Source organism: Triticum dicoccoides, chromosome 7A (genome assembly GCF_002162155.2).
Source record: "Triticum dicoccoides isolate Atlit2015 ecotype Zavitan chromosome 7A, WEW_v2.0, whole genome shotgun sequence".
Classification (NCBI taxonomy): domain Eukaryota; kingdom Viridiplantae; phylum Streptophyta; class Magnoliopsida; order Poales; family Poaceae; genus Triticum; species Triticum dicoccoides.
Window position 1 is genome coordinate 120312691 of NC_041392.1, and position 9527 is coordinate 120322217.

General features: G+C 45.7%; 1 pseudogene; it reads right to left on the bottom strand.

The window, feature by feature from the left end:
• Positions 1-6689: 6689 nt before the first annotated feature.
• LOC119333241 lies at positions 6690-8700 on the bottom strand (annotated as a pseudogene).
• Between the last annotated feature and the right edge of the window lie 827 nt (positions 8701-9527).

A 9527-nucleotide genomic window follows, 5' to 3' on the forward strand; every position in this document is an offset into this window, starting at 1 on the left:
ACAAAGTGTTGATATCCTATATTTATCTGTATCGTCGCTTACTCAATTGAATCTCTGGTTTCTCTCCATGTACTTATATATACACAGCCGAGATCAAGGTACCTCTTCAATTCAGTCCTGGGTTGCAACCATGTAGAGTCTGCCGCCACATGGTTTGCGTCTGGCATAACTATATGCTGTTGTACTGAATCACTAGCTGCATTTTAAATTTGTTTGGTGCACGTCCTTACATCCTAGTAGAAATTTACAGTCACGTGACTTCGTTGTTTACTGGACATTCTCCAGTGAATTAGTGAACATAATACATTCTAAACCAAGACTTCGACATCAAATCATTTGACGTCAAACCATTTGACATTGCGTTAGTACAACTTTAAGCAGTGACAAGTATGGATCGAAGAGAGTACTAGGATTTATAGAACAATGTATCGGTGGTAATGTTTCAGCAAACAATATGTAACCTCAACCCCGCCGCAAGATAAACATAGTACAATTTGGGCTCCATAAAGCCAGGCACAATAGTTGCTCATCCTCGTTAAAGGTTTGTCGAAGCAGCCGACAGTGGCGGTGGGATGGACAATCCGAAATTAAGGAGATTAGCATAACATCAGCAGGATTACTTCGACCCTAATGGCAACCTTGGAGAGTGGAATAAGATCAATCATTATTTACATCATGGTTGCATATCCCAATGCCTCCTACCTGATATTAGTTTTATTTTCAAAAAGGAGGAAGGCCCCCAGTATCGCAATGATGCATGCAGCAATATCCCGATATAAGTTGCTTTGCAACTACTTCTTCCGTTCCTAAATATTTGTCTTTTTAGAGATTTCAAATGGAACACCACATACATATGTATATAGACATATTTTAGAGTGTAGATTCACTTATTTTACTCCGTATATAGTCACTTGTTGAAATCTCTAGAAAGACAAATATTTAGGAACGAAGGGGTAGTAGTTAATTAGGCATGCCATCAGTTTTAGGTGTCGTACCAAACAAACTTCACTCCAGTTTGTTTGGCCTGTGAATGATATGTACCTTTCTCCCTTCGTGTCCCTTCATCCCCTTGAAGAAATATGTTCTTATGTAAACCACTTCTTTTAAACTAGAGAAAGTAGGATCCTTATATTCGGCTGGTGCAACAACCATACAGTTGAAGGCTGCAACCACACGTTAAACTGAGTTATCTCATTTTCTATACATATAGCTCCAACATTTTTCCTTCTACAGATCTCGCAGATAGCTACTGAATTTGTTCTCATTGTGTGGCTTAAATTTGGATCAAAATTCAGGAGTGGTCACAACACTGATCGTTTGATCATTGTTCCATTAGAGGTAAAAAAAAAAGATGCCTGCTCAGCAAATGATTGGGTAGGCTATCTCTGTTGAGACAGTGGGAATGTGGGAATGTGATTCCAAGCTTTACGTAATAAATACTTGCAATCCATGACCTGGCACAGTTTACTGCAAGACCCAATGATTCGCCATTTTGGAAGGGGTTAATGAGGACTAAAGTAGCCTTCTTCAATAGGATTAAATTTATCATTGGTAATGGTAACATGACTAGATTCTGGGAAGATACATGGTTAGGGAAGACGCCACTAGCCACACAATATCCTTCGCTTTACAATATTATACAACATAAGGATGCTTACATTAGTACAATACTAGGGTACTGCCTCTAAATATCTAGTTCAGGAGGTCGCTAGTGGGAGATAGATGGGACAGTTGGCTGCATCTACTGCGGAGGTTGATGAAGGTCAACCTCTCTGATGAGCCTAATGCACTTTACTGGAAACTATCTGTGTTTGGGGTATTCTACGTGAAGTCTATGTATCTAGATTTAATAGACTCCGGTCCAATCCAAAAATCGCTTCATATTTGGGAGATTAAAGTACCTTGAAGTATCAAAATCTTCATGTGGTTTGTAAAATAAGGAAGTGATCCTGACTAGAATAATTTGGCAAAGCGCAGACAGGAGGGTAGTATAAGATGCTGCTTCTGTGATCAGAATGAAACTATACAACATTTCTTTCTTAAATGCCCACTCACCAAGCTATTATGGCGTAGACTCCACGTAGCATTTAATCTCAGTCCCCTAAATAGTACTAGCACGGTGTTTTGGGACGTGGCTAAATGAAGTAGAGCCAAATACTTTAGGCCATATTCACATCGGAGTATGCACATTACTGTGGGCTATATGAAACTGTCTAGTGATGTGATCTTTAACAGACAAACTCTTATAAAAAAATTATGGGTCATATACAGAGCTACTGCTTGGATCCGTACATGATCGTCACTCAGTCATATGGTAGCCAAGGAGCATATGGATGTCGAGACGGTAGCACGGGCTACACTTATGACTGGTTTGGATGTCGATCCAATAATAGTCTAGGTGTTTAGTCATCTTGCCCTAGTTTCCATCTTTTGTGGCAATTTTTACCTTTACTTCCACTTGAGCTCCCCTTGTGAGCTTGTACCGTACTTCAAACCTCATGAACCTTTTGGTTAATAATATGGATGCATGGATCATTCGGATGTAGAGGCTAGGGGTGACCCTCCTTTTAAAGAAAAATAAGAAATAAAATATGCTGACTCTAGTTAATTATTACTAACGGTCGATGTAATGTTTCTACACCTATTTGACGGTGGTGTTACTTGGCAGTGGGCAGTAACATTGTTCAAAGATTCAGATCTAAGGCTCCAACCCAAACAGTGACTTACTACCCGTACCAAATGATATACAGTAAAATATTCAAATGTGATGTAAGATACTTTTCAGATTAAAAGGTTAAGACATCCAACTCTTCATTAAGAAAAAGTTGAAACAGGGAAGGCACGTGAAACTTGTCAATTCTAGCACAAAAAAGTGTGGATAAGTACACATCCATCCAGTGAAAGACTAAACGGCACAGTACAAATATATACGCTATCCCTCTCACACATTCAAGTGACAACAATGTCAAACCATGTGTCAAATCTGATACATTAGGTTATTTATTTTTATTTTGAAGTTTTTAAAATCCTACTTGTAGATATATATAGTTTCACAGGTTGGCATAATACTCGAATTTCTGTTCAAAACTATCACATTAAAAAAATGGACCTTTACGTTATATACATGAATCAATACCCATGAAGTGCCGTGCAAACCAGGTCTGTCAATAAAAATACACATGATACACGTCAGGTTGCATTCTTTGTCCGATTCCAACCATAAATGCATGAAAAGAGCGTAGTAACATAGCAATTGCCGATAAAAAATTTGATTTGCATCCCATTCCATTGTTTACTATTAGAGATCCTTAACATTGAATAATTTTATTACACCAAAATATTATTAAACTTTTTTTTTTTGCAGGAGAAACTTTTGATTTACTCATCAACTATCAAGGTAGTGCAAAAAAACACCAGAAGTAAAAGTTACATCCTGGTCCATAGACCACCTAGCCACGATTACAATCACTGGAGCAAGTCGAAGACGCACCGCCGTCATCACCCCTCCCTCATCGGAATCGGAAAAAGATTATTATAGTAGAAAGTCAGGAAGTCGTCGTAATAATTGGTAAGGCCCATAGGAACAACGCACCAGAACAGTAATTGTCACCAATGAAAAGAAGCTAGATCGGAAGGATCCAACCTCCACACACACATACATAGAAGAACGAAGACCAGATTCAGACGTATCCACTGAAGACAAACACCGACCGGATCCCACGAGATCCACCGGAAACACACCTCCACATGCATTCCGACGATGCTAGAAGCATCATCGGGATATGAAGGCCAGGCGGGCAGGACCTTATTCCATCTTCAAGAAACTGCCACCGCCTGGCCTAAATGAGCATGGCACAAACCCTAACAAAACTAAAATAAAAAATAAAGATGGAGCTCTCCCGCCGAAAAGGGCCAGGATCTATCGCATCTCCATGGTCCAAGGACCATAGAAGACGAGGCGGACCGGCGGCGGCACCGGAGCCAAAGGGTATGCTCTGGGTAGCTTCTTTGACATTCTTTTGTCCTCAAAAAAATATTTAACTTGTTCAATAAGAAACAAATAAAGTAATCACTCGCGCAAGTGGGCAGCCCATTGTGCTAATTCTGAAAACAGTAAAAAATAATAGTACATGGGAGCTAATTAAGCCAAAAAGTACGTCATTGATCTATCTTTTCTTCGACTGCGACAACTCTAAACCCCTCAAACCGAGCTCAAACTTGCTATTTATGTAGGAAGCACCCTTAGGCCTTGTTCGATTTGGCAGGGTTTGGAGAGGTTTGAAAGGATCAAAGGGGATTAAATCTCTTACAAGTCAAAAACCCTGTCAAACCTCCCCAATCTCCTTCAATCCCTATGGCGAGGAATTAAACGAAGAGGGCCTTAAAGTGCTCGACAAAGCAAGTCCAGCCTAGAGGGTGTCGTCGCATCACGGGAAATTGCCCAGATCTCCACCATGCAGGACGGCTGATCAATCCTTTCGGCTGGTGGCATGTCGGATTGCCTCTTCTGCCAGCGCGATGCTTTGGACTCCGGTGTTGTGCCAAAGTGGACCGCGGCATGCCCCTTCTGCCATCCTCATAGGTTGGAAGCATGCTCCTCCCATCTGTTTTGGCTGAAGGTGTTACGTGGCGTTTGCCAGCCTTCTGCCAGGGCACATTTGGCATGAACTTTAGGTTCGGCTAGCTCCACCACTCGAGATATGAAACTACATGGCGTCCGCTCAAAGCGAGAGAGTGCAATCGCCACACATGGCTATCTTAGGAGGAGAAACCACATTTCTTAGATCACTACTACCTTTCCCAGTGTCTCCCAATCCTACTACTGCTTGGCTTCACACACTACCACAACTAGACTTGCTACCCGGGCTTCGTTAGCTAACTTCCAGACTAAGACATCTTCCCTGACTAGATGAAACATGCTCCTATATAATCACGAGAGAGCAACTAAACAAACTCAACTAACATTTCTTTTTTGCGAATATCAAACTCAACTAACATAGTACAAGAGAAATTTGCTTGGCCAGGAGCAAGCCGGGCACTAGCCTGCATCTTGTTTAGTTGGTGCCTGACCACTTTTTCAGTAGCCTGACCTGAGCTCAGCCTTCAAGTAATTAGCCGGAGCTGCCAGACCACCAAATTCAGAAGCCTGACTCAGGCAGGAACAAATAGTACGTATTCCATGTTGTGTGATATCATTATTATATCTCGGGCTCATGGCATGAACGAAACAACATTTTTTCACGGCTGCCACAATAGGAAAAAGTGACCAAAACCTCCGGCACACAAGGCACCCTGCTCAGGTCACCAACCAAATAACCTCTAACTCTGGGGCTGCATCTGAGGTAGCATATACACATCTGCTAAGAAGTAGCCGAGGAAGACCTTACACAACTTCCCGTCAAAAAAGAACTTACAACTCTCAAAGATAACAACCGACACCAGGAAATTAATATTTGTTGAGTTACAAAGAAAATTCATCTCACATCTAACTAAAAAGCACGCCCTGAGTCAATTGCAGCCAACGCTTGAAACTGAGAATTCTGTCCGTCAAACATCTACTCAATGACTCGACAAAATTTTAGTTCCCAGACATAATTTGGTACCATCATAATTAAAAAAAAATGATATGCCCATCAAATACTCCTAAATCATATCATAGGCGAAACACAAACACCTAATTAAATTATACTTCCTCCGTTCACAAATATAAGATGTTCTAACATTTTTCAGAATGGGGTGTATATAGACACGTTTTAGTGTGTTTGTTCACTCATTTCAGTCCGTATGTGGTCCATATTGAAATATCCAAAACATCTTAATATTTCTGAACGGAGGGAGTACAATTGTTAAGATGGTACATGCCTAAGATCACTTGAGTCGGATTGCTGGATAATAAGCTATAGCAAATTCCTGATCAGCAGTCCTAGCTATGAATGCAGTAATCGGGCAAGTGCTTGCATGACAAGATATATAATCCTACAAGCCCATGTCTGCACTCAAGTTCAGATAGCGTGTATTCTGAACCACAAGCCATCTTGCCAACTTGCGAAGCACATCCTGAGTTAAACGACGCATAGCACCAAAGCAGATGGTTAACATATAGCTCATGACCATTAGCACATGATATGCTTACTATAGTTAATACTTACTGCCGGTGAATGCGATGCTTGTGCAAGTTTTCATACAATTTATAGAAGGTCCACATCTACTTGACGGTGCGCGATAACATTGTTCAAAGATTCAGAAGTACAAACAAGAATGCCTCCAAACGGACAGTGACTTGCTACATGCAGCCAATCACAGAAAATATTCAAATGTGATGTAAGATACTTTTTTTCATGAAAAGGTTAGGACATGCAGTTCTTCATTGAGAAAGAGTTGAGACAGGGAAGGCACATGAAACTTGTCAGTTCTAGCACACAAATAGTGTGGATAAGTACACACCCATCCAGTGAAAGATTACACGGCACAGTACAAATATGAATGGTGAAGCCAACTGCAGAAGCTGGAGTAGGCCTTAAATCCAGCATAAAAATTTCCTACAGAGTTCTAAAATCTGAACGATGAAACTAACAACAAAAGCTCAAGTAATAATGCCTCCATGAAGCATCCTCTGCCGAAGCTGGAAAAGGCTATGCTCTCTGTTGGAAGGTGAAGGCAAAGCAGAAAACTGCAGTAACACACAGCGGTCACTCGCTATCAGAATCGAACACACTTGGATACACCCAGAGGGCCTGCAGCTGGTGGTACCAGTTTTTTCTGTACGGAAGGTCAGGATTGGTCGACGGATCCCACACAGCATCTGCCTCATCACCAAACCCATGTATGCTCCAAGGTTCAGAGTAATGGTCATAGTACAAGCAGTTCCTCCTCGCTCCCCATAGTTATGGGCTCATGCAAGAAAACGGTGTGCTCATCACAAAACCCCCAACAAAGAGTGCCCAATTTTCCAGCTTCTTTAGGGCATCTCCAGCCGTTGTGCTCCCCAGCCGGCATTTTTTTTGCTTCTTGGGGTTGGCCCGGCGAAATATTTGGCATGGGATCGAGAACTTTGCCAGCCGTCGTCCTCCCCAACCGGCCCCGAGCGCGCCACGCCTCCTGCCTGCTCGCATGCATCGCGACACCTCATTCTCCCCTACTCTCTCCCTCGCTCCCTGGACGCCATGGCCGAAGTCGCCGTTTGCTCGCTCTCGCTCTCTCCCACCTCGCCGCGCCAGCTCCCGCATCTCCGCCTGCCTCGACGTCGCGGCACGCGCAGCCGCGTCCTGTCCCCTCTCCCCTCCCCGCCCTCGCAGCCCTGCGCGACTCCGCGCGGCGCGCTCCCTCAACGAGCAGCAGCCTCGCTCGAGCAGGGGGGAGACAGGAAGACGAGGAGCAACAGCCGCGGCCACAAGGCCGGCTACTGCTACTGAGCTTCTCGCTGAGCCCCCTTGAGCTCTTCTGAGCACCGCCGCTCCTGCCTCCCCTCCTAAGCTCCGTCTCCTCCTCTAGCTAGTTGGCCGCAACCACCGGCTCTGCCATCCGCCATGAACGAAGAACGACTCGATGTCGAGCTGCCCAAGCCCACTCCTGCTGCCCGTCATGCTCTGCGAGCTCCCAGTAGTCCGCCTAGCCGCTCGCTAGGCTCGGAGACGAGCCGTAGCAGCACAACGCGGCTGCTCCGGGGAGGCGCGACGGGGGGCCAACGACGGGCGACGGGGCTGGCCTCTTGCGGCTCCTCCGGGGAGATGCGAGCGAGGCCGGTGACGGGAGACGGGGTCGGCCGCTTGCGGCTCCTCCGAGGAGATGTGGGCGAGGCCAGCGAGGGGAGACGGGGCCGGCTCGCCGGTGGAGGGCGTCCAGGATCGCCGGAGCGAGGAGCAGGGGAGAGAGGAGAGAGAGCGGAGGAGCGAGGCGGGCATGCGGGAGAGAGCTTTTTTTTGCATGCATCACATGGTGGGCCAAGTCAGAAAAAGAAGGAGAGAGAGATTTAGAGAGGCTGGCAGTGGGCCTTTGGCAGCAAAAGTATCGCGCCGGCGCCCCCAGCTGCCTCCCGCTTTCCTGGGTTTCACTTGCGCGCGCCGGCCATAACTTTAGTCAAATCCGGCGAAAAACGTGGTCGTGGGGGCCTGACTGGGAGCATTTTTTGCCGCCGGCGCTAAAAAAAGTGCTTGGGGGGCCTTCCTAGGAGGACGGGTGGAGATGCCCTTACCTCCACCCATTTTGCCGGCTTGGTACAGATATCGAGGCAGTAGGGTTTATAGGTCACTGGTGCTCCCAATGATAAGTTGATGCAATGATCAACAATGAGAAGCATGTCGCCACATACAACTAGCCATGGTCTTAAATATGGGCATTCATCCATGCCATCCCACCACAAAGTCTTTATCTCCTGTAGACCAAGCTGAGGGGCTAGCTGCAAACTGTAGATCCTATAATGATAATCAATCAGGATGAATTGGCCATTGTATTCCACAATCTGTTCTATGCGTGCATCATTAAGCTAGATTTCAGACCAAGTTTCACTCCCAACTGGCCAATAAAACAAGGATGATTGAGTACTGATGAAGAGGTGCGCGTTGGGTGAACCAAGGGGTGCTGTCAGAGAGTGCCACTGTAGTAGAACTCTTCACGGTCATTCCTGAATGGATGCTTAGCCGATTTGGAGGCAAGGAGAGCGCTGTGCCCGGGTCCTTGGATGGTGCTTGGCGACTTCAACATGATACTACGTGCCTCGGAGAAGAGCAACCTGAACCTCAATCGCACTATGATGAATAAATTTAGAGCCTTTGTTGATAACAACGAGTTGAAGGAGCTTTACATGCACGGACGCCGTTTCATGTGGACGAATGAGCTGGAGGTTCCTACTTTCACCAAGATTGATCGCATCTTGGTCTCAATAGATTGGGAGCTGGCTCGGCATGACGACTTCCTCCATGCGCTTTCTACTAACGTCTCGGACCATGCGCCCCTGCACCTCTCGGCCATGATGCAGCATTGGCCGAAGAAAATGTTCCGGTTTGAGTCCTTTTGGCTCAAGATTGATGGCTTCGATCAGGCCGTCAGCGAGGCTTGGGTTTGCGACCCCGCGATCGTGGATCCTTTCAAACGGTTGGACGCCCTGTTTAGGAATGCAGGAGTGGCACTGCAAGCTTGGGGACAAAAGAGAGTTGGCAACATCAAGTTACTCATGTCCGTGGCCTCGTTCGTGATCCTTCGTCTCGACCAGGCTATGGAAGCTAGAGGTTTGTCGGAGCTGGAGACCTGGCTGAGAAGATCGCTGAAGCTGGCTTTGCTGGGGCTAGCTTCTTTGGAGCGCACCATTGAGCGACAGAGGTCCAGGTTTAGATGGCTGCGCGAAGGAGACGCGAACACCAAATTTTTCCAGTCGGTGGCCAACGGAAGAAGGACTAAAAACTTCATCCCGCAGATAAGGGTCGGTCAAGAGATTATTACTGATCAATCCCGCATGGAAGAGGCATTCGCTAATGCCTTTCAAAACCTTCTGGGCACGGCGAAAGCAAGGAACCACTCCCTTGATCTGGACT